The sequence below is a fragment of the Orycteropus afer genome, unplaced genomic scaffold (assembly GCF_000298275.1).
Source record: "Orycteropus afer afer isolate SDZICR_OR568_19922 unplaced genomic scaffold, OryAfe1.0 scaffold00139, whole genome shotgun sequence".
In the NCBI taxonomy this organism is placed as follows: domain Eukaryota; kingdom Metazoa; phylum Chordata; class Mammalia; order Tubulidentata; family Orycteropodidae; genus Orycteropus; species Orycteropus afer.
The window spans coordinates 5,813,267-5,830,434 of record NW_006921726.1 but is presented as its reverse complement, the minus strand read 5'-3'; positions in this window follow the sequence as shown (position 1 = coordinate 5,830,434).

The following is a 17,168-nucleotide window of genomic DNA, read 5'->3' as shown; positions in this document are numbered from 1 at the left end:
AGGTGGTTTCTTTGTGAGGTGATCCTAGAAAGCATGAGTGCAGGAGTGGGAGAAAGTGAGATAGAGAAAGAAGGAAAGCCAATGAAGGGTGCATTAATGAGTGGGGTGCAGGCCTTCTGTGGACACTCTGAGAACCATGTAGAACAAGTCTCAGATTGTCCACCTAGAGGACAGAGGGGACTGAGGCATTGATTCCTGCACCTTATTGCTTGAGAATTACCCTGGGGGCATTAATCTGTTTGAAGGGAGGAAGCTGTAACCTTGTAGGAGCCTGTGTACTTTAGCTGCAGGTGAACTCAAAGGTGGGCCAGCTGATATTAGGCAGGGTATTAACAATGTCTGCTATTGCACATTGTACTAGTGTTAGAGAAATAGTGATGCCCAGGACAGATTCTATATCTGTTCTTGTTTATGAGTGAAAACTGATTTTATACAAAGAAACACACAAATACTTGTTATAACTATGATAAATGCTACACAGAAGAGGTCCAGAGATGGTGCCAATGAGGATCCCAACCTAGTCTGGAGTTTGAGATCATTTCAAATTTCAAATAAATGGAGTTTGAATTAGTATGATTTATTGAATATTGGTCCATAGAAGCATCAATCAAAAAAATAAAACAACATATTTCATTGGCTAAATCTGCCAGGACATCTTTAAAATTTTGATGACTAAGGCACACCTGACCCAAGCTATGATCTTTTCAGTCACCTCATATGCATGTGCAAGTTAAATAAGGAAACAGGAAGACAGAAGAATTGATGCATTCGAACTGTTGTGTTGGCAAAAAATGTTGAATATACCATGGGCTGCTAGAAGAATCAACAAATCTGTCTTAGAAGAAATGCAACCAGAATGTTCCTTATAAGCAAGATGTCATCTTGCTTACTTTGGACACATCATCCAGAAAAATTAACTGCTAGAAAAGGATGTCATGGTTGGTAGAGTCAGTGAAAGGGAGAGAAATGTCAATGAGATAGATTGACACAGTAGTTGCAGCAATGGACTCACAAACATAGCAACAATCAGGAAGATGGTGTAGGACTAAGAAAAGCTTTGTTTTCTTATATATGAGATCAACATGAGTCAGAGCAGACTTGACAGCAACTAACACAACAACATTGAATATTTATATCTAAGGAAAATTTAGCTTTGATGCTATGACTAATGTAGGAATTTTTATCGTCATCCTATGGGCTAATATATTATACATAATAGTGCATAGCAAACTCATTTGGAAACATTGGAGTTGCTAAGGAGCCCAGGTGGCACAGTGGTTAAGTACTTGGCTACTATCTAAAAGTTGGTAGTTTGAACCCACCAGCTGCTCTGTGGGAGAAAGATATGGCAATCTACTTCCATAAAGATTTATAGCCTTGGAAACCTGTGGGACAATTCTACTCTGTTCTATAGTTTTTTTTTTTTTCCCCCCACCTTGGTGCTGGCAACCTGGTATTGTGGCTAGATTTTTCTGATGGACCCAGCTGAGCAGTTATGATTGGAATGTTTGCACATGGATAAATATTTTAAAGTAACATGTATTTTCTAAATTAAAAGAACAGTATAGATTTACTACAGGTAAAGAAATATATATAAAAGAAGTAAAAATCACTTCAGAGGAAAATGCATGTTTAAGAGTAGTTGCCATTCCATTTTTAAAATTCATATATAGTTAGTAAATTGTAGCAGTCACTAATTTAATATTATTTACTTTTCTCTATTTTTGAGTGTTCCCGAGTATTCATTGCATGTTACTGTTATTGATAGCTGCTGTCAACTTGGTCACAGACTCATGGGGACCCCATGCATAACAGAACAAAAAGCTTTCTGGCTCTACATCCCACGACCAGTTATGGATTGGACTGTGATGATCCATAGGGTCTTCATTGTTTGATTTTTAGAAATAGATTGCCAGGCCTTTTTCCTTAGTCCATCTTCATTCAGTGGGAAGCCCCACTGAATATCTGTTCATCATCATAGCAGCACATGAGCCTCCACTGATAGCACTGGTAGCTGCGCATGAGGTGCATTGGCAGGGAATTGAACACAAGTTTCCCACGTAGAAGGCAAGCATTCTAGCACTAGATAACTAATGAACAGACCCTTGTATGAGAAGTTCTGTTCTCTGGTGGGCATAAATTTGGGCATATTCAAAAGTTTTGGGACTGATGTTCCTTAAGAATATCATAGATATATCACCTGTGAATGTCAAGATTGTGTGTATACCCAGACATACATTTCTCATAGTTGAAATTATGCAATTTTGCATCCTGTTTCTAGTTAATTACCATTAAATCTTTTTCACTATGGTAATTCTGGCCACTGAATAGATTCTATACCATGAATATAACATAATTTGCTTTTATACCCAATTTTATTATTGGACATGTGACTTGCTTCCAGTTTTGTGTTATTATAATCAATACTACAGTGAATATTTTGAGCTTAAATCTGTGTCTGAAATTTTGAAAATTTATCGATATGTTGTTGTTGTTGTTATATGCCGTCGAGTCAGCCCCGACTCATAGTGACCCCTCCTTGGGTTTCTGAGGCAGTATCACTACGGAAGTAGGATTGCCCAACCTTCCTTCCGAGGAGTGGCTGGTGGGTTTGAACCGCCAGCCTTCTGGTTAGCAGTCAAGAGCCTTAGGCACTATGCTACCAGAGCTCCTATATATTTCTAAAATTGCAAGCTATGGATAAAGAGAATTAATATTTTAAGAGTCCTAATAAGTATTTTCAAATTACTTTCCAGAAAAATTAAAATATGGATGCAGTATAAGAGCAAAAAATATACTCAAGCCCTTGAATTATATTGATTAATCTGTTTTGTTAAAATTATCAATCTGCTTATGTATTCAGAGGTTTCAGTTACTTTTACTTGTATTATAAAAGTAATATAAATTCATTAAATAATACTGGATAAAAAGAGAATGAAAAACATCACCTTAGCTCCAGTCCCAAGGTATAATACCACCACTAAGTATAGTCTATATGATAAAGCATATGCTTATGGGACATATGTGTGCATGTAGCCAAGGTAATGCTAGATATGGTCTTCATTTTTTTGCCTTCCAGTTGGTTTAAGTAGATTTTTCTTTCATTCATTATCCAGGAATTTAGAGGTGGGTTAACCTCATTCAGAATGATCCGGTTATATCTACACTGAGATAATTTTAAAGACCTACTGTATCACCCAAAGCATGAACATTTTAAGGAGGAATTGATTTTTATTTTCTAAAAGAGGTTTTCAGAACTCAGAGAAGGTAGAGTGTGGTAGTTAAGGTTGTGTGTCAACTTGGCTGGGCCTGGCTGAGTGGCTGGCCAATTGGTGGTAGTTATTCCCCATGATGAGTCTGGCAATCAACTCCATGCTGGGATCTACCACAAGCAGCTAAATAGCAGCTTTAGAGATGTGGTCTGTTTCCTGTATATAAGAAGCAGCTTTGGGAATGGTCTCTAGCTTACGTCATGCTTGAACCCTGCATGTAGTTGAGTCGTTGTTCAGCAGCCTGCCATGCTCTACCGATCTTGGGACTTTCAATGAACTTGAATCAATGGCCTGCTGTGTTGTTTGGTGTGATAGTTATGTTTGTGTGTCAACTTGGCAGACCTGGTTGAGTGGCTGGGCAGCTGGTGGTAGTATTACCCATGATGAGACTGGTTATCAACTCCATGGTGGAATCTACTGTGAGCAGCTGAGTCTTTGGGTATGTGGTCTGCTTCCCGTATATAAGCAGGAGCTTTGGGAATGGTCGCTAGCCTATGGCACACTTGGACCCTGCATGTAGCCATGTCGTTGCTCAGCAGCCTGCTATGCTTTGCTGACTTTGGGACTTACAATGGACTTAAGTCAATGGCCTGCCATGTAGTAACATTTTTACTTGTCAACCTTGGGGTTTCTCAGCCTCAGCAGCCAGCAGCTGTCTGAGTGAAGAAATGCCTCTATCTCCAGTGGGCCGGGAGTAGGAGGCAGAGCTGGACCCCAAGATTGAGGGCCTTTCACCCTGCCCCTAGAGCCTGCCACTTTGAACTTACACTTAAAGCCTCCAAATTTAAGAATAAACTCCTGTTTGTTAAGGCCATCCCATTTGTGGTGTATTCTTGTCAGAGCGGCACTAGATAACCAGAACATTTGGTAATATTGGGACTGTGCCTTTTTCTTTGTCAACCTTGGGCTTGCCAGCCTCAGCAGCCAGCAGCTGTCTGAGTGAAGAGAAATCCTCCAGCTTCAGTGGGCCAGGAGCATGAGGTAAAGCTGAAGCCCAAGGTTGCGGGCTTTCACCCAGCCCCTAGAGCCTTGGACTTAAAGCCTCCAAAATTGTAAGAGAATAAACTCCTGTTTGTTAAAGCCATCTCATTTGTGCTTTATTTCTATGAGAGCAGCACTAGGTAACCACAACAGTGAGTTTAGCATAAAAATTCATGTTTGCTGAAAACCAACTCTTCTTCATGAGATAAAGACTGCCTATTCACCCTTCCTTAGCACTAGCTTGGAAACTTGTTTTCTTGGGTAGCAATTTCTTCTACTCTCTGATCAGAAGTATGAATGAAGAGCAGAAGGCCTTAAACCACCTTGCTCTTTCTAATTTATTTACATAAGTCCATTAGGCTTACGGCTGGAAATGATGAGTTGATAGTTGATGAGGTCAGATGATTGGTTACTTGTTTTTTATAAAGAAACGCTTTTTCTTTTTAACCACTTATTTGACTAATCCCCACCCCCACCCCCAACTGTATATTTGTGTGGCATTGATGGCTAGTTGAGAAGGCCAGGACAGAGTGGTGACAAGGACAAAACTACATGATAACACCCGACATTTGGGCCAACTGAGGGGTCAGGGGCCAGAAAAGCAAACAGAGATCAAGGGACAGAGATAACTGGGGGCAAAGCCCATGTAAACATGAGGTCACCAGGAGGGCAGTAGGGCTGAAGAAAAGCACAGCCTGGCAGGGAACATGGCCCAACCAGGACAGTGAGCTTGTGGAGACAGTTGCTTACTAGTCCAGCTGCACATTCCCCCTTTTCCCTCTGGTGAGCACCAGCTCTCCTCAAGTTGGCCTGGGGACTTTGTAGGTGCTGAATGAAAGCAGTTGGCTGGTAGAAATGCAGGGCAGGGTGAGTGTACACGTTGAGCAAAGCCAATGCCCTGATACTGCTTAGGAAAAGAATGAACTTTATTGCTTCTTGTGAGAACTACACTATGTTTTAGGAATAGTTTGATTCCTCCTAGAGAAGGTGGAAGGTGCTGGGAGTAAGATTCCCAGTTTGTGAGAGACTTCTCATCCTTGTTGGATCAAATATAAGTGAAACCAGGGAAAGAAAAAACAGATCGAAGACTCATTTTGACCTGTGTTACTTTAATTAAAGATTTTTTTTTAAAATTTATGTACAAAGAATTTGCATTGTTCCTTTTGTTGAGTGGATGTCTTGGATAATCCGTTCAAGAAAGATCACTTAGTTCAAATTAAGGAAAGCTATATTCTTCATATACTGACAGAAACACTGGTGACACCTATTGAGGCCATGTTTCTGGATCAGAATGTGCCAGTTTGAGCAGATACAGCAAGAGTGGGAACCCTGGCCAGATTTTCTTGGGTGGCTCCAGTATGGTAGCTGGTGACTCATCTTGCTTTCAGGATCATAAGAGGCAAAAGGCTGACCAGTACTTCTTTAAATTATGACCTGGTTTGGGTTTCCCAGGAGAAGGGGCTGAGACAAAGAATTTGTGCAAGTAACTTATTTGGGAGGTGATTCTTGAAAATGTCAGAAGGGGAGTGGAAAAGTAAGATTGTGAAAGCAAGCAATAAAGTATACATTATTAGGCAAATTGCCACTGTGGGCAACTGGACTCAATCTCTCTGGGGAACCCTGAAAGATAGTATAGAGCACACCTCAGAGTTATCCTACCTAAGGGAACTCAGAACTCCAAACTCACTTCCATTGAATTGATTCAGACTCATAGTGACTCCCATTGGGTTTCCAAGACTAAATCTTTACAGAAGCAGACCACCCATTCTTTCTTCCACAGAGCGGCTGGTGGATTTGAACTACTGACCTTCTGGTTAGCAGCAAAATGCCTTGTGCACCACCAGAGCTCCTTACCTAAAAGGAAGGGAACTATTTATCCATCTACTCTTGTCAGTCATTGGTTAAGAAATTTTCCCAGGAGACCTAACACCCAGGAAATTCTGCCTCATCCTTACTCTGGCAGAGTGGGCTCCAGTGTCCTGAGAAATCCTGAAGGCAGAGTAAAGAGTATGGATAGTGGAATACATTCAAGTCAGTGTGCATGTCAGTTTGTCATATATGGTGGCTTGCTTTGTCATTAAGAAAATCCAACATTTTATTCATAGAGGTATCCAATATTCAGCTATGGAAAGTACACATTGCTCACTCTCCCCACACTAACAATGATCATTCAATTTCACTGCTCAAAAAGAGTTAGGAGGACTTCTGGTAAGATGGAGGAATAGGCAGATAAGTGATACAGACCCTCTTCAACAAAGAAAAGAAAAACCAGTTGACAGAGATACAGAAGATAATCCTGGAGCCCTGAGCTTTGAATGGAACTATACAGAAGTGGATGAGGCACCAACTAGTGGAAAAACCTGAATGAAAACAGTGAGTACAGAGACAGTCAGAGCTGTGGACTGTCAGCTACCCTGATGGGACCAACAGTCTGAATATTTCCAAAAGATTATGGGACCTGAGAATTGATGTAAAACTCAGCCATGGTCACCAAGGGTTGCAGGGACTACTGCAATGGTGGCCTATGACTAGGAAAGGAAACAGCAAGAAGGGAGACAACCTGAGCTGTTAACTTTCTGCTGTCCAGAGGGAGTAGCCTTTTTGAGTGTTTACACACAGCAGCCATTTTGGATATTTAAAGTGACTGAGGGTGCAGCCATTTTGAACCTTTACAAGTGACAACCATTTTGGTTTTAAAGTGACAACATTCTCATTTGGATTCCAGGGACCTAAGAATAGGCTCTGTTTGCCAAGGTCATCAGGGACATATGAGAGACAGACAACAGGAAAGGAGACAGGTGGTGAGTGTATAAGTGCTGTCAACTAGTGAATAGAGGAGTACAGCATGGTACCCAGCTTACATAAATAACATACAAACAAACAAAGAAAACAAAAATTGTGGGCAAGTCACTCCAACATACAATCACCAATTAAATATAAACACAAAAACGTCACAATGCCTTGGAGAAAACAGAGCATCACAGTCCACACAAAGAAGCAAGATAAAGCAGGAGAAATGAGGGACTAGGATACAGACCCCAAACACATCCCTGAGGAAGATGCAGCATTGGAATTCCCTGATAAGGAATTCAAAAGAATTATATTTAGGTATCTACAACAAATTGAGAGATAGATCAAGGAAAACACAGAGAAAACTCTAGAATAATTTTGAAAGACAATACAAGAACAAAATGACAAACACATGAAAAATTAGAAATGATACAAAATCTACAGATAGAAATCCAGAAAATTAATACTAAATTTTTAGAAATAGGTAAGACACTGAATGGGCAAAGGAGCAGAATTGAATCCATGGAAGACAGAATTGGTGAGTTTGAAGGCAAATACCTGAACACTTCTTTGGAAAGGGATCAATCAGAAAAATTATCAAGACAAAATGAAGAAAGCCTAAGTTTCACATGAGGTACCATCAAAAGGAGTAACCTACATGTAATCAGAATTCTAGAACATGAAGAGACAAATGAAACCCCAGAGAAAATTGTCAAAGATTTGTTAGAAGAGAATTTTCCTCGTATGATGAAAGATGAGAATCTATTCATTCAGGAAGTCCAACAAACCACAAACAGAATAGACCCCAAAAGAAAATCACCAAGACATATAATCAAACTCACCAAAACCAAAGACAAAGAAAGAATCCTGAAAGCAGTATGGGAAAAACGAAAAGTTACCCACAAGGGACAACCAATAAGACTAAGCTCGGATTTCTCAGCAGAAACCATACAGGTAAGAAGACAATGGGATGGCATATATAAAACCCTGAAAGAGAAAAATTTCCAACCAAGAATTATGTACCCAGCAAAATTATCCCTCAAATATGATGGTGAAATTAGGATACTTCCAGATAAGCAGAAAGTAAGCAAATTTGTTAAAACCAGACCAACCTTACAAGCGATGCTAAAGGGAATCCTTTGGACAGAGAAGCAACTACAGCAAACAACAACTGAAATCAACCCAGCTATGGAAGTATCCAAAGTAAATAAGCCTACAAGATTGTATACAGGGAACCAGAGACATCAATTGACAAATGAAGACAACTACAAACAAAAAAGAGGGAAAAAACTGTGTTGTTATAGAACTTCTAGATGGTAGGGAAGTCAAGATAACTACAAGATAGAATGGACTTTTCTAAACTTGGGAAGAAAACTATAAATCACAGGGTAACCTCAAAGAAAAATGATAAACCTTCACATCAAAATAAAAAAAAAATATGTTTACCAAATACTAAAACAATAACAATGAAGGAAGTGATAACATGATTCATAGACAAAACGAGCTCAGCATAGAAAATTATATGGTACAAGGAACTCGACACCATGAAAAAGTGCATAATGAAAATGACAGCAACAAATTCATATTTGCTGAATAATTATATATCTGGCAAGGGACTTATCTCTAAGATTTCTAGAAAATTCCAATGCCTCAACATCAAAGGGATTAACAATGCAATTGAAAAATGGGCAGAAGACATGAATAGACACTTCACCAAGGAGGATATTCAGGTGGCTAGCTAATACATGAAGAGACACTTATAATCATTGGCCCTTAGAAAGATGCAAATCAAAACAACCATGAGGTACTGTCTCACCCCAGCACTGACGGCAAGGTTCAATAGACAGAATATAACAAATTCCTGCTGGGATGTGGAGATATTGGGACACTCATACTCTACTGGTAGGACTGTGAAGTGATACAAACACTGTGGAAAGCAATATGACAATTCTTTAGAAAGTTGGAATTGGAGATACTATGACTCGATGGCATATAACAACAACAACAACAATTTGACCTAGCAATCCCATTACTAGGTATATATCCTAGAGAGGTGAGAGCTAGGACAGGAACAGATATATGTACATCCATGTTCATTGCAGCATTATTTACAATAACAAAAAGATGGAAATAACCTATGTGCCCATTAGTGGAAGAGTGGATGACCAAACTATGGTACATACACACACTAGAATGCTATGCAGCACTAAAGAATAATGCAGAGTCTGCAAAACACCGCATAATATGGATGAATTTGGAGGACATTATGCTGAGTGAAATAAGTCAATCACAGAAGGACAAATATAGTATTAGTTTGTTGTTGCGGAGGGTCAAGGAAAGGCTTATATATGAAGGGAAACTTTCTTTGTTGGTTGCCAGGGGTGGGAGGGGAGGGGAGGGAACACTGCAAAAAAAAAAAAAAAAAAGTGCATTGACCCATGTCAGTTTAGTTTTGTGTATTTCACGGTACATAAATTATATTTTAATAAAATGCATTAAAAAAAAAAAAAAAGAAAAAAGTTCGGGCAGGAAAACATTTCTTTCAGTAGCCCAGTGGGTTATGTAGTAAACTTCAGGAATGTATCTGAAGTAGTGAGTTTTTACTGAACGATCTTTGAACAAATCTAAGGACCTCTGATGTCACAGTGGGTAAGGCATTTGATTGCCTTCCAGAAAGTCTGCGGTTCAAATCCACCAGCTGTTTCTTACGAGGATCTACTTCTGTAAAGATTTACAGCCTTGGAAACCCTATGAGGGTCACTTATGAATCAGAATTCACTTGATGGCAGTTTTTTTTTTTTTTTTTTTTGGTACAAATCTGGGATTAAAATGCAATGCAAAGTGAATTACAGTGATTTCTGTTATTGTTACCTGCCATCAAGTTGATTCCAACTCATGTGTATAGCATGTGAATCATTGCCTGGTCTTGTGCCATCTTCATAATCATTTCTATATTTGAGCTCATTGTTGGGCGTTGTGTCAATCAATCTTATTGAGGGTTTTTGTCATTTTGCTAACCTTGTACTTCACCAGCCATTATATCCTTTGCTAACAATTGGTATTTTCTGATGATGTGTCCTAAGAAGGCAAGATGATGTCTTAGCATCCACACTTCTAAGGAGAATTCTGGTTGTATTTCTTCAATAACTTCTAGGACAGTAAAAATCTGGATAAAACAATCAAATCAAGGGAGAGGGCCCAGTGGATAGCCAGGAACTACACATATCTGTGTGCCAAGTTCATAAGTGGTAAGATAAGAGCCTTCTGACAATTTTGATTTATGTTTCATGTAATCATCTATTATCTTAATTTGTAATATTTCTTTTAAACTTGCCCGAGGGCATGTCCTTTCAGAAGCTCAATTATGTGCAGCTAGTTGTTTGGCAACACTTTTGGCAAATGATTATTAAGAGAGGAGGATCTGAGTATTTGACAGGCAGTAAGACACAGCAGACTTCCTCACAGGAGGGACCGAGGGTGTAAGAGAAGCCGCCTGAAGATTTCTAGTGATTAAATGAAACTTCCCGTCCCCCCAAAATCTGTATTTGTGTGGCTTTGATAGTATGTTGACAATGCAACTCCTGTTCAGCCACCACCCATCAGTTGTGGAGGCTTGCATGTTCCTTTGATGCTGAATAGGTTTCAGTAGACCTTCCAGACTAAGACAGTCTAGGAAGAAAAGCCTGGTTGTCTACTTCAGAAAATCAGCTGATAAAAATTCTAGCAATGACAACGGTCAGACTGGCAACTGATCATGAGGGTGGTGCAGCATTTTGTTACATTGTGCATAGAGCTGCCATGCATCAAGGGCTGCCTCTATGGCAGGTACCACCACCACTACCAACAGTGTGCTAAACTAGTGATTCTTTTGGTCTTAGGATTCTTTATACTATTGAGAATTACTGAAGACCACAAAGTACTTTTGTTTATTTGGGTTATATCTACTGACACTTATCATTAAAAATTAAAGCTGAGGAAAATGTTAAGTGGACACTTTTTTATTCATTCAAAAATAGCAATAATAAGACCATTAATGTTAACACAAATAACATATTTTTTATTAAAATAACACTTATTTTTCAAAACAAAAAACATACAGTGAGAAGACTGGTATAGTATTATATTTTTGCAAATCTTTATGTTTGACTTCATAGAAAACAGCAGATCCTTATACCTGCTTCTGTATTCAATCTATTGCAATTTTTTTTATTGAAATGTATGAAAAAAAAAATGATCTCCCACAGATGTGTATAGTTGAAAGGAAAGAGTATTATAGTAGCCTTTTAAGATGATTGTGAATATTCTCCTAGTAGCATTAAGCTACACTTACACTTGTCAAGTAGCAGTTTCTTAAAGGCTGATTATTACCCAAATCACTATAAAAAGCAATAATAAAAAAATAAAATTTATTTAAAATATCAAAAGAAGATGATTTCATGATGTGAAAATTGTATAAAATTAAACTTTCAGTGTCTGTAAATAAATACTGTTTTATCAGAGCCAAGCCCATTTATTCATGTGCTGTCTTGCTTTTGCACTCCAATGGCAGAGTTGAGTAGTGACAGAGACCATATGTGGCCTGCAAAGCCAAAAAAAAAAAGGAAAGGAAAGCTGGGTATGGTGTGGAATCTGGAATCCTATCAACAAATTTTTGTGATCTCTTAAATTACAATTCAATGATTTTTCTTGCCATTTCAATGGATCTTTTACTTGTGAATGATTTTTAAAACATTATGCATGGACATTTGGGAAATATTGATTCACTGGGTTATGCAACTCTTCCAAATAATAATTCATTTTTTCTTTATCCAACATACAGAAACAAACAAACAAAAAATCACATTCATTCATATCATTACTGATCTCTTCAGGGAAGCTTTTAAAGTATTGAGAATCTGTCAGGTTCATGGTGGTAGGTACAAGTTTTCTAAAATTCTAATTTTCACTTGGAAGTGTGTGTTTTATCATTGGCAACAAACTGTCAATTGTATTCCTGGAAGTGACAGGCTTGGTTTGTTTATTTTCAAGAAAATATCTGCCATATACTCAAGCCTGAATTACTATAGTTTGTCATCTTTTCAAATAATAGTGGTGTTCCATGGGGGAACAAAAGGCGGCTGGTTCAGCGTACAATCCAAGCTGTTACCCAAGTATTTCTCCTCAAAACAACCATCACCCTTAGGTCTACAGCAGAAATGTTATATGTGTATTTCCCATTTTGTCTCATGGAATATTAAAAAAAGACGAGTGTTCAAGGACCAATTAAGATTTAATAAAATTAGTAATTGCTGCTTTTTCATAAAGGACACTTTTAAGTGAAACTGCAAATGTGTCACAATGAAAAATAGAATGTGTACTAGTCAAGTGTGACCATTACCTTTCTAAGGCTCCAGCAGTTTTACCCACTGTTGTTTATCACTATCAGTACAACTATCACTATAGCAGAAAAGGCAAATATCTTTTTTTTTTTAAGTTTGCAGAGCAAATTCATTTTCCATACAGCAGTTCATACACATTTTGTCTCATATCATTGACTGCAATTCCCCCTCAGTGTAACAGTTTTTGTTCCCACTTCCTCCTCATTGTTACCCCTTCCCTGTGTTTTTCCCTCCCATGTACTCCTGCTCCCTGAGCTGTCTCCCTGTGCATACACTGCCTTTCTGTTCTCCCATGATTGATCACTCTAAGTAGTGTATCTATCTACCTGTTGTAAATATCCAGGAGCTCTGGTAGCATAGTGGCTAAGACACTTGCCTGCTAACCAGACGGCTGACGGTTCAAACCCACCAGCCACTCCTCGGAAGGAAGGTTGGGCAATCCTACTTCCGTAGTGATACTGCCTTGGAAACCCAAGGAGGGGTCGCTATGAGTCGGGTTTGACTCGACGGCACATAACAACGACAACAACAACAACATGCCTGTCTATTATTTGGCTGCGAGCCACAGGAGTGAGTTCAATTCCAGACCTGAAGGGTAGCTAGGGGCCATAATTGCAGGAGTTTCACCAGGCTCTATCAGAGCAGCAAACCTGGTCTCCCCCCACCCCAAAGATTTTGAGTTTTATTCCACATTGTTCTCCCACTCTATCCAAGATCTCTTACACAGATCCCCCTCTGAGTGGTTGACAGTGATAGCCAGGCACAATCTAGTCCTTCTGGTCTCATGGTCATATAGGCTAAGGCTCACGTTAGTCCCTTGGACTAATTAATTGTTTCCATACATCTTTGGTTTTCTTCGTTCTTCTTTGCTCTGGATGAGGAGAGATCCATCGTTGCATCTCGTTGCATCTAGATGGCCACTTGCAAGCTTTTAAGATCCCACTTGCTACTCAGCAAAGTAGGATATGGAACAATGTTTTTGTGTAGTATGTTAAGGGCAAGTATCTATTGAAACCACCACTGTCTGCCAATTTGTTCCACTGTGTTGTCCTGCATGTTTCTGTGATACAGGAAGCTATGCCATGGGAATTTCAGATATCTTTAGGGTAACTCATAGTGGATAGGTTTCAGTGCAGCTTCCAGACTAAAACAGAATAGGAAAAAAGGACTGATGATCTCCATCTGAAAATTAGCCAATGACAACCCTATGGACCACAACAGATATTATCTAATATAGTGCTGGAAGATGAGCCCCTGAAGTTGAAAGACACTCAAAAATACAGTGACTGTAACAATGGACTCAAACGTGCTAATGACATAGATGACATAGGACCTGGCCACATTTCTTTCTGTTATACATAAGATCATCATGAGTTGCACCAGACTCAATGACAACTAACAACCATGTTTTTAAAGTAGTTTGGACTTCATAGACTCCCTGAAATTGTCTCAGGGATATCTAGGATTCTGTGAACTTACTAGAGAATCACTGTGCTAACTGTAACACTATTTGGTTGAAACTTTAAACACATCACCATGTATTGTGTATCATCTGTTTTTGTTTTAAAATGTTTATTTTGCTCTTCAAAAATAACAGACTTATAATAAAAAGTTTAGAAAACCAAAGCAAATATAAGATAATAAAATTCACCAGTAACCTAATCATTTCTAAAATAACTACTTACTGATTTGGTATCTGTGCTTTCAAACAAATACCTATATATCATCTACTTATTTATCAATATCAATACCTTTTTTAAAATGGAATCATTAAACTATTATATAATTATTTTGCACAATAATATAGCATACATATTTTTCCATGCTGTTAAACATTTTTACACAAATACTTTTTAAACAAGTGCTTCATATTGTATTGTATGACTATGTCACATTTTTTTAATGAAACCCAATTGTTGGAAACTTGTTTCCTATTGCTTTGCTGTTATAAAAATGCTACACTCACCATTCTTATGCTACATTGTTAGTTATACATTTTCTTCACTTTGTAAATTTTAAATATGGAATTATTAGACCAAGACATCTTCCATGTTTTAAAATAAAAATGGAAGAATCAAAACAACAATTGAGATATTATCTCATCCCAGCAATAATAATAATTAAGAAAAAAAAAACCCTCACTGTCATCAAGTTGATTCAACTCATAGAGACCTCTCCTTGGGTTTCCAAGGCGTTATCACTACAGAAGTAGATTGCCCAATCTTCCTTCTGAGGAGTGGCTGGTGGGTTTGAACTGCCAGGCTTCTGGTTAGCAGTCAATAGCAAAGGTCAATTAAGACAGAAAACAAAATATGTTGGTGAGGGTGTGGAGAGACTGGAAATTTTATACACTGCTGGTGTTAGTTGTTGTTGTTATGTGCTGTCAAGTCAGACCCGACTCATAGTGAGCCCTCCTTGGGTTTCCAAGGCAGTATCACTATGGAAGTAGATTGCCTCGTTTTCCTTCCAAGGAGTGGCTGGTGGGTTTGAACTGCCAGCCTTCTGGTTAGCAGTCAAGTGCCTTAGCCACTATGCTACCAGAGCTCCCATTTGGTGCAACCAACTGTGGAAAACTGTGGAAAGCACTGTGGTGCTTCCTTAAAATAAAAATAGATGTTGTCTAATTGCTTTCTAAAATGTTGTCTCAATCTGTCCTTCATAAATACTTCAAAAGAATGCCTATACCTAGATGCTTTTCTTTGTCCTCTGATGTGCACTAGGCTTTCTATCTACATTAGAGTTTTTTCTTTGCCTGTCCTCTGAGGAGGGAGAATTTGGTTAGACTGTTTTTGTCCTTAGCCCACTCTCTGTCCGGTTGTGTGACTTACTCCCCCCACCTCCACGACACACATATCTTGCTATACAGTGGGAAGGCAAAGTTAGCTTCTAGGTCAGCTTTTCACAGGTGTTCACTTCTTCCCTCTCTGGGGGTCAAAGTGCTATCTTCTACCTTGAAAGTCTGAGTTTCTGATACTCTAATCTGATGAGAGATACAGAAGACTAAACTTCCTTGCAAGTGTGGCACTATCCTCCCTTCCTTTCTCTGCTCTGTGACACCACTCCACTAATGAGGGCTCCACTTTCAGCCCCTACAAGTTTTCATATCTGGCCGAGTGGTAACTTGATGCATAGCTAGTTGCTGCCCAGTCAACTCCAACTCATGGTGACCCCATGTGTGTCAGAGTAGAACTGTTCTCCACTGAGTTTTTAATGGCCAACTTTTCAGAAGTTGATCACCAGGACTTTGATCCAAGGCACCTCTGGATGGACTTGAACTGCCATCCTATTGGTTAGCAACTGAGTTTGTTAATCATTTGTACCACCCAGGGACTGTATGTGTTCTTAAAAGAATATTCTGTAACATTGTTACAGCCTCTGTGTATTTTAAATGTTTTCCCACCAAGAAGGCTCATTTTCCAGGACTGTATCAGGTAATAATCAGGTGACTGTTAGAGGTACTGGACATGTGTATCATTCCTATACCAAGATAACTTTGTTGTTCTTACTGCCATTAAGTTTACCCCCAACTCATTACGACCTTGTGTACAAAAGGGTCAGACCATTGTGATTCATAGGGCTTTCATCAGCTGATTTTTGGAAATAGATTTCTAGGCCTTTCTTCATAGTCTGGAAGCTCTCCTGAAACTTGTTCAGCATCACAGCAACATGCAAGCCTCCAGTGACAGACCTGTGATGGTGGTGGTGGTGAATAAGGTGCATTAGCCAGGAATCAAATTAGGGTCCCCTTATTTTATTGGAAAGTAAGCATTCTACCACTGAACCATAGTTTTTGAAATAAAAAATGAGGACCTGTGAAAATATACCTATAGGAAAAACAGGGCAGAGTTTTTAAACTTCGGGCTGTTGTGAATTTTCTACAAAATTTTCACTGCTAACCAGAAGGCTGGGGGTTCAAACCCACCAGTCACTCCTCTGAAGGAAGATTGAGCAGTCTACTTCCATAGAGATACTGCCTCAGAAACCCAAGGAGGGGTCACTATGAGTCGGATCTGACTCAACGGCAGTAAGTTTTTTTTTTTTATGGTCACATTGCCAGGCTCAGATATGCGTGTCAGTGTATGTAGAGAATTATACGGAGTAGGTGTTTGTTGTCTAAAGTACATTTTGGTAGGATTTGTACTAAGACATTTTAGAGTCTGGGAACTGTAGTCACAGCTTCAGGCCAAGCCACTTTTTATGGCTACTGCACCGATTGATTCTTAGTTGATTTTATTTTGTTTTGAAAAGGAAGTGAGGAGGGGGCACATATTAGGGAGTGATTCCTGTGCGATTGATGAGCTTAGCAGTGGCACAGGTCCAATTTTATCATTAAGGCCATGTGAACATGTTAAAACAACCTGCGAATTCTTTAAGTTCAAATAGTTGGTCTGTTAGTGGTGGTCATAGTGATGGAGAGAGGGGATGAGTTAAACTGATTGTTAGATTTAATTGACTGGCTGCTTGAATTGATGAGACAGTTCCATTAAAGTGGTCGATACAATTAGGTCCTTTACAATGATTGAAAATACAGGATCAATTGCTTCTGGTTTAGTGGTTGGATTCAGCATGGTCTTAGCTATGGGAATATGCCTTGTAGTCTTCAGGTTGTGTCTGAATACCTGGGTGGCCTGAACATGACTCAAAGTGTGCTATTAAATCCTGGGGAAAGCTTAACTAGTGCAAACAATCTGCCTCAATAATAACAGCAGTAAGTGCAGTTTGCTGTTGTTTTTATTGCATTTTGTAT